Below are 19,010 nucleotides of genomic sequence, written 5' to 3' on the forward strand. Positions count from 1 at the left end.
GTCCTTTTCCCCTTCCACTAGAAAGGTCAATTGTTTTTTTTATTTCCTTTCTCCTACCTGCACCGCAGGATGGTGGACACGGAACGGATTTCCTGCCAGAGGAGATGCCCATGGCAGAGGTCGTGCTGGATTGAGAATAAGTGAAGGTGGTACCTCTAGTGCAGGGTTGTCCAACTCCAGGCCTCGAGGGCCGGAAACATATTGCATTTTCAGGATGGTCAACAATAAGCAAGATGAAAAAAAATTACTAGTCAATGTTAACATTAATAGCAGTATGGCAACTGAGATCCTGGCTTGCTTCTGGTCCAGGGATGGACTATCGCAACATTCCCTTTGAGAGAACTAGCACCTTGCCTGATTTCACTAACCTTATAGTGTCATGTAGGAAAGAGATATTTTGTGATGAATCCCCAGCCATCCAGCACAGACTGGAAGAGCACCATCTCCTTGTTTATGACATACTCACTGGTACCTTACAGCAACTCTGTGAAGAGCCCTGAACTGGCAGTACCACCCAAAAGAGATGTAAGAGGATTCAATTCAACACTACAGCTAAGTCACCGCCTAGTCTATAATACTGAATGAAAACCCTTATTGATATATCTTTATGTCCAGTTCATGCGTTCTGGATGACTACCCCTATATAACACCCCTCTCTTGGAATCCCCCTGACCCCACTGAGCCAAGAAGTAGTTCTGTTTTGCAAGTTTAAAAGGTTCATTTGATAATTTAAACAATAGATATATAGATCACACTTTATAATAAATTAATAATTGAATATCACACTTAATCTAATATGATAAATATTAACAACGGAGAATCTGGCACTAACACACTTCTTTATAATCACTAAGGAGTTGACATGAAATGGATAAGATAGCAACAATACTTTTATGGTTTCAAATGGATGCAATGTGGAATGAAATGCAGTGAAGAAAATAACTTGATAGGATTTCAGCAAAAGACAATGTAATCACTTTCTTGTACAATTTACCCCCCCTTTTTATGCAATGCAAGGAAATGGAGGGAAGCACACAGTTCTCAGAAATGCAATCAAATGTGATTCAGTTAACCCCAGCAACTTAGACTACAGACGTTGAAAACACAGGCAAAATGCTTTGATATGTGCTGGCAATGGAGTGAAAATATGTTAAAATGCTTTTAATTCCCTGTAGAGGTTCAGGGTGAGTGGTATCTAGTTAATATTAGTCCAGGCTCACTTTAGCAAGAATCTAGGAGTAACTGGTAGGTTAAACGAATTTCTGGCAAATGGAAGCAAGAAGCTTCTGTTTTCACACCTGGAGAAATTTGCAAATCGCGGCAAAATTCGCGAGTGCGTTTTTCACGATTGCGGCAAAACTATAGGGGTTAGGAATGCGGTTCTAGGTTCGTAGGAAAGCCACGATTCTAAGCTTTCAGATGAAAGTTACTGCAAGTCTCTAGCACAAACGGTCGCGGAGATATGAGCGATTAAATAAAGGTCGTTTTTCAGATTTGAAATTTTAAAGTTCAAAAAGACAAGTGCAGCTTTTTGCAGCTAGAATGACAGGTGACAGATTTGGAGCTATCAGGCAGTTCTACTTAGGTTAAATAGATTGAATTAGATGAATTTAAACTAAGAGATTGGTTCTACACAGTTCTCTAGGTACTCACAATATATTCTTGAGTGAAATGGGCCTCATCACGGATCTGGTCAGGGTTTTAGACTCGCCTCTGGTCTCTGCACTTCACAGTGATCTGGGTCAGCTCTCTCTGGTTCTGCTAACAGGTCAGCTCTACTCTGCTTCTGGTCTGGCCTGATGGATTTGAAGTCTCTATGTTGCTCTCTGAAGGTTGATGGAGGTAAGTATGGATTTTCCCGGCAGAGCTTCCAGCTGCAAATGGATTTGAAAGTCCCTATCTGTCCTGTCTGTCTGCTTTTATGTGTTTTGAGAGTGGGTGGGTATGTTGGTCATAACTAAACTTGCCCCTCTCACTTGTCATTGGTCAAATTTCCATTCCTCACTTGATTGGCGAAGCTAAGTTGTGTCAGAGTGATGTCATTTTATGGCTTGCAGATAGGACACTCCTCTGTCAGATTGCACACATTCTATATTTGATAACAAAAGACATATTTCACAGTTACACAGTTGCTTGAAATTACATATACATGGTGTGGCTGAATTTAGCCATGTCTCTGTCCAAATCTGTTGTTTCTAAGAGCTTGCATTCAGAAATGGCACATAATTGACTTTTTAACTGATTTTTCAATTTCTGACATTGACCCAACTTTGCATACATGTGCGCAGGGAGTATGGACATTAACTGATGAAGTTTCAGATTTTTAACATGCATACATTTAGAGTAATATCCACTTTTCCGCTAACACCCCCCTGAACATACCACCGGTTCTAAAAACCTCTTAAACTGTGGGCAGAAAAATCACAAGAATTATGGTATCATTTATAAAATTTTCACATGTCCGCTCTATGAATGATCCATCTTTTTAAAGTTATGTTCTGGCTCCAAAGGGGTGTGGTTTCCTCTCAGCACAAGGTAGAAATACTGGTTTATCCAGTTCTGCCAAGCCAGCTTCTGTCACAGGCAGTGCCCCTCCCAGCTTCTGCCAAGAGGAAGCTACATTTTACGACCGCTGTAATAAAACCTTTGCCTGAGTCAAGACAGGCTTTGTTCAGAGCTCCTGTAGAGCACAGGTAATTCAATCAGGGAAGTGTCATATCCCTTTTGGTGTGAGCAGCAAAAGGGCAGCTAGGCCTGGGAACACAGCTGTGACTCAAGTTTCACTCCTGATGGGGGTAGTTGCCAGGCAGAATTCAGTTCCTTAAGCCAGGTTTCAGATAAAATGTCACTTTTTGTTCCCCAGTTTCTGCATTCAAATAAAACTAAACATTTTCACATATGCAGCTAGAAGGCTGATTCTAAGTGCAAAACTATGGCATTTCAACAGTTACAAAGGCATGTGACACCAAACATAGGTCACTCATTTAATCTAAACATTTCGATTTTAGTGTCTTTAAATCCAGTGCAACTTAAACTGCTGACTCCATAGCTCAGCCAGTTTTGTTATAAGCATTGTTCTGGGCTCTTCATTTCCCAGATTTTGTAGGCACACAAAACTCCATTCTGCCAAATGTCTGCTGGTGTTCAGTGAATATTTTGCACATATTGTAATGTTTGAAAATAGGCATTTTGAGCCTGCCTTCAGAGAAACACAGGGTGGTTTTAAAACGCCGGCTTTTGGATAGTGGTGAGTACTGGTACTGCACCCCTTTTTGGGATTTAAGAAAATGAATTCCCAACAGTTATGGGTTTGCTTTTGGCAATCAGCATTGCCATTCCCAATGGTTTCAGACTACTGTGTGGGTAGTCCAATGGTGGTTTTAGGCAGTGTCCTTCTGTGCCCATAACATCGGCAAAAATGGGTGGCAGCCTATTCTTCATGCATTTCCCTGTGCATTTTCTGGGAAGCTCTGGCCATCATGATGTTTTCCATGTCAGTACTGCACAGTTTTGAGGTACGGCTCGGATGCATGGGTAAATACATCCCACAGAGAAGATGCACTGGTGACAAAGAATAGTATACATGTATTCTGTAAGAAATACGAGGCCTGTTGGCAGTGCAATCAGGGTACATTGAAGATCTGAAGGTGTGGATGAATATTGCGGAGGACGGGTGCAATTTCAGAGCTGGAACACAGTCGTAAGATGAAACACAGAGAAGAGAGTACACCTGTAAAAGACAATATCCAGAGCAGTGAGAGATACTTTAAAATGGATTTTATTGCATGTCTCAAAGAGAAAGCAGGAGCCAATGGGATAGCATAGAGGTGCAGAATGTGTTGTGGAACATCTCATTCATTAACAAGATATGTAAAATGGTAGGTGTTTGGAAATGGTGCCATATGGGGCTCAAATGGGTTTTGTGTCATGCAATGGACTTTGGATGATAATATTTTGCCTACAGTACTATATTGATAAGTACTAATTGTGAAGGATTGCCATCTGGCAAGGATGTGGAAGGCCTGGCTTTTTTTATTTTTATCAATAATAAAATGATGCAAGTAATCCATTTCAGAAACGGTGGTCTACCAAGCAGACTCCCCTTTCACAAGGCCCCATGCCGAACGCATGCATGTGCAGACCAATCTCTAGTGGTATGATTGATTCAAGGATTTCCAAGAGGCATCATTATCTGATGAATGGTATGCTGTGAAAGTTAATTGGGCAGCCTGGTTAGTATAGCTCAGTGGCAGCTCGCTCTATCTAGGAAGCAAGACGACGCAGAGCAATACAGGTTCGAATCCCGGTCCATGCTTAGAAACCTCTACAGTAGTAAACATGTTATAAATAACCAATTATACAATAGTTTCAGTCTTGGTACTACTACCAAACGGGGCTGTCCGGCCTGAACTGCTCTGCCATGTCTGCTCTACACTGGAATAATTCATCCACCACTTTTTGGTGTTTTCTTATTGTATGTACAGGCAGATGCTCTTTGGTCCTGGTGCATATAAAATTTGAGATTTACCACCGCATCAACTAAACAAACCCTACACGGGCGGATTGCTGTGGCTGCTCCCTGGATGTTAATCATGCGCAATGATCACCATTGCGCATGATTAGGAGGTATAGCAACTGCTGTATGCTGATCTTTTGCTTTACTATTTCATTCGCCCACGTGTTTTGTTTCCTTTTACAACACCAGTGTTTCTGGTGTTGCGGCATGTCACTGGGAGCCACCCACCCACTCCGTAGCGTTTAATTTTAAATTTGATCATTCATTTTATTCTGCTCTGTTTTGCCTTGTATGCCATTTGCAGAGGGTGCCTGGCCTCCTTCCTACACCGAGGCTTGGCGCGGGGGAAAGGTCTTTCTTTTCTTTCTGACCCACACTCAGCTAGTTGGGGCAGTCTGTCCTCCATGCCTAATTGCAGTGAGAGCGGATTGGCAGCAGTGGAGTTTTAAGGCTCCGGTAATATTGGTTCTTACTTATCTGTTGCCCTAGCAGCCAGAGCAGCGGTCAAGCGCAGCAGAAGAAGGAAAATTGCGCCAAAGTTAAGCCTGTCTGGGTCCATCCAGGTTAAGGTTGGGTCCAACGGGATTCGGGGTTCTGTCGGTAAGTACTACTCTAGCGACTCCTTGCTTAAATGACAACCTCGAGACACTGTTTTGCCCCATAATTTCGCCGCTACTCTGACATCACATGACCCTGTTGCATGTATGGATGTCAGCCTACTGACTCCTTTCTACTTAACATGCGGTCCTTGCCTGCTCATGCAATGTTTATTCATGATCTTTTTTCGGCAGGAGCATGAGATGTAGGATTTATGATAGAAACATGGCTGTCACAGGTGTCTCCCTTTGCTCTTGCATTGGCCCTCCCAGGTGACTATAACATTATCCGTTTGGATTGTGTATTTCTCCACCGTGGTGGGGGGTTGTGATCATTTTTAGAACTTCTCTTCAGTTTCTGGCGATCCCGTTGGATCATACACTGCAGATGGAAAGATTATTAGTTCGACATACGGTATCGGCTTCTACAGTCTGGCACTTTCTATTGATATATCAGCCCCGGGGTCCATTTGCAACTTTTCTTAACCCATTCTTAGACCTGGTGGCTGGCTCTTCAGACCAAATATGCAAACCTGGTTGTGCTAGGAGACTTTAATTTTAGACTAAATTGTCCTCTTCTTCCAGCTCGATCGCAGTTCTGTGAGGCGCTGCTGGATTTAGGTCTGTACCAACCCATTTCTGAGCCCACTCATGAGAGGGGGCATACTGTACCTGGTTTATTCATCGGTTGACAGTATTACTCTCCCCGTGGTCAAGCAAGTGATATGGTTGGACCACAGCCTTATTTCTTTTAAGGTAAGGTGGCTTGCAGTACCCATTAAAGTATTTCCAGTGCCCTCCCAGAGGCGTGATTGGCGCTCGGTTGATCCTCATGGTTTATTGTCCTCGATATTGGACAAAAGTAGGTGTCTTGACAACCCTGATTTGTCATCCCTCTCACTGATTTTTAAAGAGGTGGCTGAGCAAGTAGCCTCTTTGAAACTGGTGCAAGCTCGGAGGGCCACTTCTGAGCCATGGTTCACTGACCAATTGAAAGCCTCCCGCCTGCTTGTGAGACAGGTAGAGTGGAAATGGTGACACTCCTATGGTCTGGCTGAGAAAGCCATGCTTGACCACCAAAAGTTATCATCAAGATATCTTGGTGGCCAAACAGAAGTTCTTTACTCAGAAGGTGCCTTAAACCAGTCAATGGAACTTTTCTTGTGGGTGAGATCATTCCCATCCCCCACCCTTCTATTTTCACGCGTCCGGCCTTTACAGGCACTATGTGACTCTCTTGACCCATTTCTTTGACCCCTTTCAGTCTAGCTTTCGCCCGAGGCAGGGCACAGAGAGAGTCCTGGTGTCTGTGGTTGATGATTTTACCATGCTGGTAGACCAGGGTTCAGCAGGGGCCCTGTTTTTGTCAGATTTGTTAGCAGCGTTCGACACTGTTGACCACTCCATCCTGATCTCCCAGCTAGCTATGGCGGGCCTCTCTGGATCAGTCCTGGCATGATGCATTTCCTTTCTGTCGGAGAGGGGCCCATCATTTCTACTCTCACCCTTTCCATCCTCAGTACGTGGTCTCACCTTTGGTGTTCCCCAGGGCTCCGTCCTGTCCCAGATGCTTTTTAATATCTATGTCCAACGCTATTTCATCTCATCCACTCCTTTGGATGTCGTTGCTACTCCTACGCCGATGACACCCAGAACCAGGTCCGTCTTGACCTCGCTGGGTGATTGCTGGTCCTTTGCTACTGTCTCTCTGCAGTGGGAGACTGGATGAGTGCAAACTGGCTCAACAGAATGGGAACAAGACGGAAGTACTGATGATGGGTTCTCCATCTGAGTCTATGCTATGGACCTCCTCACTGTGGAGTACCACGCGGGGTGATCTTCCTATCCCTGTGATGACTGTTAAAAATCTGGGGGTGTTTCTTTCTTCCTCACTCTCTAGGTCTCCACAGGTGAGTGTGGTGTGTAAAACGGGTCACCTTGAGAGTTCTTCGGAAGGTGCTGCCCTTTCTTCCGCACCATTTGGGGCTCTTGGTAGTATCCTCAATGATTACTAGTCGAGTCGACTATTGCAAGCGCTGTACCTGCCCCAACCTTTTGACTCAATCCATCGGCTACATCAACTGCAAAATATGGCAGCACAAGTGGCAACACACGCATCCTATGGAGCCCATATCAGTCCTGTGCTACGGGCTCTGCATTGGCTTCCAATAGCCCAGAGAATTAAATGTAAGTCACTTTGTCTGGTCCATTGGGCCTTGTCTGGGAAAGATGCTGAATGGCTAAGGGAAAAATGTCATCGCTATATGCCGGCCTGATTTCTCGGCTATAGCGAGGCCAATCTTCTGGACATTCCTTAAATCCGACTGTCCCGAGTGGGAGGTCGAACTCTTTCTTTCACGGCCGCTAAACTGTGGAACAGTTTACCTGCAGAGTTGCGGCGGACGGCAAATCATCTCCTCTTTAGGCAGGCCCTGCAAATCTTCTTGTTTTAGCCGTTGTAGATGGTTATGACCTTGAAATCCTCGCACCAATATGCCCTTCGGTGAACGTGCCCATATAAATGCCCCTAACATAACATAACATGTGTGCCAGGCTACGCATGTGCTGCCTGGTTAGGTGTCACGTAAATCTCAGAATGCCGACGTTCACGATAAAGAAGGGTTTGTGTTACCTATTAGAATCCAATGAAATGCTCGATTGCAGAAATGGTCCATCTGTTAGCATTCCTTGTCTATCTTTGGCCTTGTAACATCATATTTTTATTGTTTAAATTATTATATGTCTATATTATGTTAATTGCTGCATTATGTCTATTTTTTCTGTGCTCTGGTATAGCCGGTAATGTTTTCTTTACATTTTATACAAAGGTTTAAATAAATAAATGCTGCATTTTCATCTGGCATCTACTAATTTGCCAGCTGTAAACACTGCCAATCACTAACCATCGTTTCGGAGAAGTAATATTCTGAGAGCTAGTAATCATCCAGGCTGCTTGCTGGAGGGGATCTGGTGTCCGAGGATAAGCTATCAGGCTGATCATAACAATTGGAAAGATCATCCATGAAAGGCCTTGAATAATACAGTCAAAGCTAGAGCATGCCCTGTAGCTTTTACTGGCAGGCACGTATGGCATGCAGCTTGGTGGGACCAGTCACACAGCAAGTCACTTTGAAGGAGCAGAGGCTGATGACACAAATGAGTGCCAGAGTGGCCCCGGAAAGAGCAAATGTGACCCTTCTGCCATGGTGAGAAGGCATGGAAAGGACATACCGACTTTAGACCCGTCCTGAGTAGGGACACAGGAGGCACCCTAGTATAAGACTGCGAAGGTATCTCAGAAAATCGGTCAGAAATATCTTAAAGCAAAAGAACATTTAGATGAGTTACCCTTGAAGTGGAATTGGTGTTTTAAAAAATATTTTAGATCAAATTGGCTCACAGAAAAACATATTATGGGCAGAAGTCTACCAAAGATGAGATTGCAGCGATGGCATGATATAGAACCACAAGCAGATACTCTGGCCAGGTACAATGTCAAGAAGTTGAGCATTTAGGGCCAAGGATACCACACAAGATAATCACCATCATTTAGTCCACAAGGCCTTGCGAGGAGGCAGCAAGGAGTACGGACACCAATGTTCACATCCTCAGCAGATAATAAGGTGCCAGATAAGGAAGTGAAGAAATCTGATACTTCAGAGGGCACATACACTCAGAAACCTCCACATTCAGTAGTAGCACCATGACTGCATCTCGGCGGAATTAGGGCAAGAGCAGAGGTTGCCATAGTGACCTACACGGCTCAGATGCTGGCGTCATTTTAAATCCAGGAGCAATCCTGATTGTCACTGAGTCAGCGTGGTCAGTGTTATTGCGGTTATGTATTTTCAAAAAGTCATGCGTTAACTGGACATCATAGTGGTAAAAAAAACTCATTTGGACCTCCGTGTTTTACCTCAATAATTTCTTAACAGCAGTTTATAAACAAAAGACTTGGAATCCATAGCAGAATATAGGGAATCAAGAACCCAAGCAGGGCTGAGTCTTGTATTCCTTGGAGTATCAGGAACTTTCATAGAAGGGTCAGTTCAGGCAAGGTATAGCTTGAGTGTACTATGCATCCAGAGTTTTGGCAGAGAATCACGATGAAGCAGAGAGCTTACCCTGGGCCAGTGTGCACAGAGGCCACGGGGCAGCACCAAACTGCACATGACTGAACAGAATGTCAAAATCATTGCAAGGATTCAAGATACTTGTCAGACAGGTCTGATCCCTCATGCCACAATGTTACTTCATTGTGCCTGAAAGGTAGGCCGCTAGTGTCCTAGTGAAAGCACCAAGGGCTATGGTGCCAAATAGGGTTTGTAGGTCATGACAGCTTTCCGGACCTTCAAGCAACCTTTAATGGTTGCAGGCCTTAACCTACTGCAACAAAGATCAAACTGATTCCCTCTTATTATTCCAAGATGTTAACCTTTTAATAGCCCCAGGTCTTTGTAGTCTTAATCCCCTATGGCCATGATAATATCCCCTATCGTCTTTGTGCTCTTAACCCCTATTGTCCTTTTAGAATGCTAATATCCCCTATGGCCTTTGTAGTCTCAATCCTCTATTGTCCCCTATGGCCTTTGTAGTCACCATCCCCTATCCTTTTAGAATTATAATGTCCCCTATTGCCCTTGCAGTCCCCATTTCCTATTGTCCTTAAGAATGCTAATATCCCTTATGGATGTTGTAATCTCCAGCCCAATTGTCCTTTTGGAAAGCTAATATCCCCTATTTCCTTTATAGTCCCCATTCCCTATTGTCCTTGTAGAATGCTGATATCCCCTATGGCCTTTTTAGTCTACATCCCATTCCCATATTGTCCTTTTATAATTCTAATATCCCCCATAGTCTGTGTACTCTCCATCATATGTTGTCCTTTTAGAATGCTAATAACCCCTATTGTCCATGTAGTCCCCATCCCCTATTGTCCTTGTAGAGTGCTAATATCCCCTATGGCCTTTGTAGCCTACATCCCATATTGTCCTTTTAGAATGCCAATATAGCCTATGGCCCTTGTAGTCTCCATCCCCTATTGTCCATTTAGAATGCTAATATCCCATATGGCCCTTGCAGTCTCCATCCCCTATTGTCCTTTTAGAATGCTAATATCCCCTATGGCATTTGTAGTCTCCATCCCCTAATGTCCTTTTAGAATGCTAATATCCCCTATGGTCCATGTAGTCCCCATACCCTATCGTCCTTGCAGAGTGCTAATATCCACTATGGCCTTTGTAGCCTACATCCCATATTGTCCTTTTAGAACTTTAATATCCCCTATGGCCCTTGTAGTCTCCAGGCCCTGTTGGCCTTTTAGAATGCTAATATCCACTATGGCCCTTGCAGTCTCCATCCCCTTTTGTCCTTTTAGAATGCTAATAATCCCCTAATGCTCTTGTAGTCTCCATTCCCTATTTCTAACTCAGGGAATCTTTGGTACCAATCTGAGATATCTTATACAACTGATCAGAGTTGACAAAAAATGTCCTTCAAAAAGTATTTGTAATAATGATAACCAGAATCCTCTCGCAGTTCCGTTATTACAAATCTCTGATTTGCTTGCTTTTAGAAGGAAGCTTTTATATGTGGAACCTTAGTTGTTATGGTTTGAGATATCACTTTAAATATATTGTTCTGTACATTTTTTTGGTTTCATTCATGTTTTGCACTTTTTTTAATGCAATGGTTATTGTATTTTTCCATTGTTCAGTGTTCTCGGGCACTTTGGTGCCAACACTGGCTTCTCCAACTATTGAATTAAAAGAAATTGGATAAACGTCTTTTAACATTGATACTTACATTTTTTACGCTTCAGGAAAATATTTCAATATGGCCTCCAAAAATATTTGTAGCATGAGGCACCTGAAAATAAAAGTAACAGAGAGTTTTAAAGAGAGCAGCTGAGTGAATAATAAAAACGCCCCCACCTTTTATGAGATTAGGGGCATAGAGCTAAACACATGCATATGTATTCATTAGAACAAATACACGTAGGCAGACTAAACTCAAAAGAGGATAAAAGAAATATGCAGTTTCAACTGTGGCTTTAAAAAAAAAAGACTTCTTTAAAGTAGTTTGAAAAAATTATCTTTCCCAAAAAATAGCGTTTTTATAGCATCTTTCAGACGTTTCCAAAGGGAACCTAATCCTTAAAGAAGCAAAGAACATGTATAAATGAGGGACGATTAAATAAAGAATTTCCAGTTTCACTGAACCCATTATTTCTATTTAAGCTGTTTATTTTTTTAGTATTTAGTCATTACACGTCTGATTTTGTGGAGAGCTGTGTGGATATCTTTAATGCAGACTGACATTAAATGTGATTAACTCGCGGGCAATTTAGCCTGTCTTCTGACTGTAGGAAATCGCTGGAGGGAAGCCCTGCAGGCGGAGGCAAAGCCTTTCACAGAGGTCAGCGAATTCAATGGCTGCAATTATAGGCTTTCGTACATTTTCCGTAAGTCACCGTGAACGATGGTTCTGTTTTTTCAGTTTAGGAGAAAGTGAAAAAGTTGACGATTAAAAAAGGTGCTATTGAACAAATCGGACACGTTTCCATAAATGCATGAAGCTGCTTAGGAGACAGCCTGCTCCACCAAAGAGTCTTGTGTGAAGCAGCTCTGCCACGTAGAGTGCATTGCACCTATGCGCAAAGCATGAGGTTCTAATGCCAAAGGGTCTGCAACATGCACAGCATAGTAGAACATAATCGGGCTCACGTACGAAATACTCCGCGCCGAAAAAGTGTGTTTTGCGAGGCACAAATATCCCGAAAGCGAATCAAGGATCACATTTTGCGTTGGTCCGTCGCACTTTGCATCCTGTACAAGCGCATTGTGCTTGAAGGCGATTGAGCCACATTATCGTGAAGGAAGGCACTGGCGCAAAGTGCAAAACGTGGGAGGAATATGCCCAAAAAAAACCCCACGAAAATGGGAATGTTATGGCATTGGACGGGAGACATTGTGCAAACCCGCAAACACACCCATCCAAGCGCAAACCAAACCGAATTCACAGAATAGATTGCACTGTCACGTGATTATCAAAGGGCCAGAAATGTACCCCAACCCTGAATAGGCACAAGTTATAAAAGCGCCATGCAATCGTAATACAAACCAACGAGAATGGACGACCACGTATCGCTCAAACTTGTGCTACTACAAGGAAGGTGGACGCGAAGGAGGCCCAGGATATTTCACAACCACACCAGCATTTTGTGAGGCCAGGTTAGGCGGTCTGTGTCACTTATTGACGCATATTCTGGACCCGGTCAAGGAGTGGGAGAATTTCCTGGCTTCAACCACCATGTAGTCACATGCAGTGTTACTGCATGTTAACGTGCTACACGCCCCTTTCTCCCTAGCCACGCCATCATTCAAATGGACTAGTCCCATCAGTGGTGGCATTTCACAGCTCATGCAATAGCAGTGGTCTTGCGATGCATCTTTGCATGCCTGCATAGCCACATAGACTTGTCCCACACTCTGCGGGCAAGGCAAAGATTGGCACAGGAGTTCTATGCAGTCACACAACTCCCCCGGGTCATTGACCGCACCCATGTTGTGCTGAAACTCTCCAGAGAGACAGAACACATATACCTAATTGTAATATACCATGTAATTCCATCAACATGCAGGCCATCTGTGATGCCAAAGGGCACATCATGCATGTGAATGCCAATTTCCCTGGATGCATACATGACAGCTACATCCGACAACCCCTTATCCACCAGCCTCTGGCATCTGGAAACATTGGCAACTTGTGGCTCCTTGGTGAGTAGCACCCGTCACGCTCATCCAAACACAAACACCGAAACAGCCACGTGCCAACCATACATCTACCACACAACACATACATAACTATATGTACCATTTACCCATGTGCAGGGTACAGTGCCTACCCTCCATCAACATTCCTCTTGACAAGCATTAGGAATGGGAGCGTAGAATATGCATTTTCTATTAACAAAGCACTCATGTCACAGTTCCCCCGAGAAGCCAACCCCTGAAGTTTCCCTCCAGCTCAGAGTCAAGGAGAAAATCACTATGAGCATGTAATTAACTGAACATCTGATATGCCTGCTCCATATGGGGCCATTTGAACTGCATTGCACAGCATGATAACCCAGGAAAGCTCAGTATTAAATCAATCGGAAAATGCTTAGAAAACCTTGGACATGCTCTGATCATATGGTTCCCAAGTGGATGTCAGCCAAACACAAAGGGAATACCCCCTATTGAAGTGAACCAAGACTAGAGCATGACTTAAGCGCTTCCATTGCCTGGCACACCTCAGTTATACTGTTTCCTACATATCTAATTACCTAAGGATGTCTGCCCGTTGGGGACTGGATACTTCAACATCGTGCACAAACACGCTTAGCCTGAGACTCCCCTTCCCCTTTCAGGTCATTCTCTTATAAAATGTTGAGGTGAAGCAACTTTATCTCCCGACCCATAGGCCCAAATCAAGTAACTAATGGTGCAGTAATGTTATCCTCATATCCAAATCCTGAGCGTCTCCCAAAGGTTGTATATTGTTCATTGTTACAAAATTTGTATGTAAACCTATTGTGCATTATGCACTTTGTGATTCAAACATACAACCCTTTTATAATTAAAATAATTGTCAAAAATAAAGATCTTTGGTCATTCTTATGTTCACAAAATGTAATTTTGTGCAAAGCAGCCAGGGACCTGCATTGGTGCTATTTGTCCTCTTCCCCTTTATCATAGGGGCATTTAAATTAGTACAATAGGAATGTACCAGACTGTCTACCATGGAATGATACTCTTCTATCCAAAAATAATCTTTTAGTTATTCTATATTTTAAAACTGTGCTTTGCTCAGTATCAAAATAACCGTATGACCTTCATCAGGATGCAACTGGCACCCACAAGTGCTCGGGTAAATGTGAATTTTAGGCATATATGTGCTTGTGCAACTTAGGCACCCTCCAACTGTAAATTGGGCCCATGGTATCTCCCGACTCATAGGCTTAAATCAAGTAACTAATGGTGCAGTAATGTTATCCTCATATCCAAATCCTGAGCGTCTCCCAATGGTTGTATATTGTTCATTGTTACAAAAACTTGTATGTTAACCCATTGTGGATTATGCACTTTGTGATTCAAACATACAACCCTTTTATAATTAAAATAATTGTCAAAAATAAAGATCTTTGGTCATTCTTATGTTCACAAAATGTAATTTTGTGCAAAGCAGCCAGGGACCTGCATTGGTGCTATTTGTCCTCTTCCCCTTCATCATAGGGGCATTTAAATTAGTACAGTAGGAATGTGCCAGACTGTCTACCATGGAATGATACTCTTCTATCCAAAAATAATGTTTTAGTTATTCTAGATTTTTATACTGTGCTTTGCTTAGTAGGACACATGCAACATTATTATTATGACTACAATATAGATTGGTACTGATCATTAGAAATAAACATTGTGTGTTTTAAAATACAATATTACTACACTTAAATAGCTTCCTTTTTATAGCTTCTTTTGCTGGGAATTCACACTATTTTGCCACTCGAAATGTCCTTCCTTCTTGGAAACGGTCATGCTCTGATCATCTGTTTCTTCTGTGAGTGCCAAGTAAATGTTTAATTTTGCGTGTTCTATACTGATTTATCGGTAGTGCTGCAATACCGGCAGATTTGTTACAGTATGTGCAAACACTAATAACAAAACAAATAGAAAATAAACGACTTTGTAGACAATGTAACCTGATTTCCAGTCCCTTAAAAGGCCTTTTCACAAAGAACCTCTCACAAGAGATGTAACAAAATGTTCCTTCACTTGACACCGTCATTCCTGAACACAGCCGAAAGGAACAATCATACTTTATCCAATTCAACAACTGTCAATTTTAAACTTATGGGGAGATGAAATGCAGCTGAGCTGTCCCAGATAGAAGTGAATGGCTGTCCCTAGAAACAGTGGTCTGGCACCTATTTAAAATGTCAAATACACAATCAGGGATTCTTGTTGAAAATGATGGTGTATCTAATTTTAGACTCAACGATTTCACACATCCTTAAGATGTGGGCAAGAGAGTTTACTACTAGCCATATGATAACAGATGTTTGTTTAAAATGAGTTCCTCCTGTTTTCACCCTTTTTGCTTTTATTTAAACAAATAACAGGTCCGTCAAGTGAATAAAAGACCACTAATACATAGAGCAAGTCAGGGGGTATTGTCTTAGTATAACTTATTATGTTCACATGATGTCTATCAATTTCAGCCATGAAGTAACTGTATGACCTTCATCGGGACACAAGTGGCACCCACAAGTGCTCGGGTAAATGTGAATTTTAGGCATATATGTGCTTCTGTAACTTAGCCACCCTCCAACTGTAAATAAAAATGAGAAAAACATGTACTTATCAGCAATGTTTTGCCATACAACAAACAATATGCATTTTAACAAACATCAATTAATTCATGCTTAACTGTGTAAAAGTACTCACGTAGCTTGGAGAGGTATTTGTGCCTCATTCGTGACACTTAGTTTACCACCGTAAGTGCCCTGGAAAACCTAAGGAGATAAAGGGAACTCTTGATTAAATGAGGTTAAAATTACATTAATGTGCATTTATTTTATTTGCATTTTTAAAGCACTCACACAACCTGGCATTAGCTTAAGCTAATGAATTTTGAGAAATGATTGTCCTTCCTCAACCACTCCGTACTGGCTGCAGCTCCCGAGGCGAACCAGTAGGTACCTCAAACCCACTGAACAATTAGGGAAAATAGTGATTGTTCCACCATTGGATGCACTGCCAGCTCATACAAGTTATGTATCCACAATAACAATGATCATCAAAGTCATATTCAGTCCATATACAAAATGTATTTCTAGTCAAGCGTGGATGGATTTTTGCGTTATTTAATTGTGTTTGTTTCCAATAACAGAGTTGCGTGCCAACACGTGTTTTGACCCCATCGGTCTTTCTCAAGTTAGAACTCTGTTTCACAAAAACAAGATACAGTATGGCAAAGCAGATACATGTCATCATACAGAAACAGGATCCAACAATACAGGATAAAACACACATCAAACGGAAAATCAAGGTATACATTACCCAATCCGAATGTCATAGAAAGTATATACACCAACATTTCATAGGCAGCACATGAAGAAAAAATGGATAAAATAAGGGAGAAGAAACCTCTTCAAACTTCGAATTAGCAAAATGAGCTATTACAAGATCTATATGCTCGTGAGCTATTATAAAATCATCTGAGTATTGTGTTGACATTTGCTAAAGCTTCATGCCATGCATTCACGCGTGCCACCGCTTTAGAGCCGAGTGTCATCAGCTAGAGCACCTGCCACCACATCCACTGAGCCAAATAGATGTGTGTTAGGATATTAGGATATAAATTCAAAAGGTATTGGTGTGTTGTTGAATATTGCAAACCACTGTGTAAAGTGAGAATCCTGTGCCCCATAAAACAGGCACTGTCACAAAATATCAGCAAAGTCATTACCGAGTAGGAAGTCAAACAAACGTTTGTCCGCTTGTGAATGCTACAAAAGCATCTGCAACAGTGGTAATACCATCCTAGATTCCATATAGAGGCACCTAGGAAAATCAAACATTGAATTACTCCATGGTCGTTACTTGGCTTGAGAGCTCAGTGTGAGGTGAAGTCCCAATTGTGAAAAAAATATATATAAGGTTACCTTCTCTAATAAATGACTGAAACTGGCCGGTAAATCAAATTACAACATACAGCAAGCCCTAATGGCAAAACCTGGTAAGAGAAAAGCTGTGCAAATTTGTAAGAATCAGCAGAATCTGATTAGCCTAGAATCCGCTTGCACAACAGGGAATGCACGTAAAATGTTACTTGCGTCAATAAGCTGCCATCTGCTCGTCCGTTTCTACTCCAGCAAGTCTAAACGCGATCGATCCCGTGTTCCAAGTGGAAATAGAAAAAAGCACCTCAACGTCACGTGCCTCATGATCACGTGTACCAGGAGGGTTACGTGAGCAAACAAGAAGTAATTGGAACCGTAGTGATAGAAAATTGGCATAGTTAATCTCCAGTTCGAGTACCAAATAGCGCATAAATCCTATCAGATCATCAAAACTGCAATATATCACTGATCGTATACTCGATCTATTATTAAGAGTACATTTAATAAGCAAGTCACTATTTATCCTCACAAGTAATTGCAGGAGAACCATGCTCATATTTGCACCAGGTTCATTTGTGCATATTTGGTACAAATCGGTACATTAGTCCTGGAATTTTCACCAATTCATTCACTTAAAAGCATGTTAACCCAGTGCAATGGTCATCCCATTGGACATTTGCTAATTTGACTACATTGGAGAAAGAATTTCGTATTTTGAAATATTTCCTCACCAAATGCTACTTCTCACATGTTGCTTGATACTGGGGGTTCTTAATTGCAAAGTTTAATATTATAACTTGAACAGTGTTAGCAAATATGAGCATGGTTCTGCTGCAATTACTTGTGAGGATAAATAGTGACTTGCTTATTAACTACACATACCATAGCATAGAGATTTGAAGATACCAAGAAGGTGTCTGTATCCAGACAGACTGAGATTAGAAGTGGGACATGGTTTTCAAGAAGTGTTGCCATTCGAGAGCAAAGAAACAAGTGGATGTGGTGTGTAATATATCAATGCTCACTATCATTATAGAGGAAGCAACACTATATATATTTTAAAAAACAAAACAAAGGGATCACCTGAAGCTAATATACAGAATCTCACCCATATACCACAACAGGAGTGCTGCAAACCAGCATGGGGACATCAAGTTTGGAATGGCAGATCACTAGGAGTCGGGTTCCAACGGTGACAGGACCAAAGGATACGAATGACTACACATCACCTAGTTCATGGCAACAACTGCCGTATGCATGCACAGTGCATGCACACTTGCAAGGACTAGATCACCTTCCCACATTGCAGTTTGATTACCTCCATGCATGTAGGGATATGTGGATATCATCCACAAATCAAAGTTGACTTGTGTGTGATAGGTACTCGTTCCATTTGATGTAATCACTTACACATATCCATTGTTGCACCCATGCAGGTGATGCTGGCTATCCCTTGAAGAGGTGGCTCCTTACCCCTGTCCGGAACCCACAGAACAGGCACGAAGAGGACTACAAGCGTGCACATACCCGTACCCGTGTGGTGATTGAGCAGATATTTGGCCTTTTGAAGACACGGTTTCGCTGCCTCAGCAGGTCGGGTGGGGCACTCCTGTACGGGCATGAGAAGGTGGCCAAGATCACCATTGCATGTGTCATGTTGCACAGTATGTGCATCAGACGGCAAGTGCCTCTGCCTCCTGACATTGAAATGCAACTACCTGGTGAGGATGAGGATGAGGAGGGAGAAGATGGGGCTGCACGCCATGCAGGTGGCGATGCACAGGAGGGACGTGCTGTGCGCCAGCATCTGATAGACCAATATTTCTAATACACATGGATGAAGAGGGTGCAATGGATGTGGGTATCAGGGAATGGGTGTTGTGGGGAAATGAACACTGTGCACTGTCCGGCAATAAAGCAATAAAGCACACATACACAATGAAAAATGTCCACTCATGTGATTTGTCATGACACAAGTGTGTATTAAGTTTTGTAAGAATATGAAGTGCATGGACCCTCCACCACAAACAGCCGTTTCCCCCTCCCCCACAACTCCCCCAAACACCCTTTACCCCCCCACAACTCCCCCAAACACCCTTTCCCCCCTCCCCCAACAACTCCCCAAACATGGCTTGCACATCAGTGCAGCATTACTGTACACGAGTCACCAACATCAGGCTGGCCCTACTTCCCACCTCCTCTGCCAGCATTGGGTGGTTGCAAGTTTGTGCGT

At 42.5% G+C, this 19,010-nt stretch overlaps 1 long non-coding RNA gene across 1 annotated transcript; it reads right to left on the reverse strand.

The window, feature by feature from the left end:
• Positions 1–872: 872 nt before the first annotated feature.
• LOC138522175 (uncharacterized) lies at positions 873–16,718 on the reverse strand. The gene is made up of 4 exons (XR_011283280.1): positions 16,624–16,718; positions 15,600–15,658; positions 10,918–10,980; positions 873–3,730 (listed from the first exon to the last, which is right to left on the reverse strand). It is a non-coding gene; the product is annotated as an uncharacterized lncRNA (long non-coding RNA).
• Between the last annotated feature and the right edge of the window lie 2,292 nt (positions 16,719–19,010).

Source organism: Ambystoma mexicanum, chromosome 1q (assembly GCF_040938575.1).
Source record: "Ambystoma mexicanum isolate Mex_15411 chromosome 1q, UKY_AmexF1_1, whole genome shotgun sequence".
NCBI lineage: Eukaryota > Metazoa > Chordata > Amphibia > Caudata > Ambystomatidae > Ambystoma > Ambystoma mexicanum.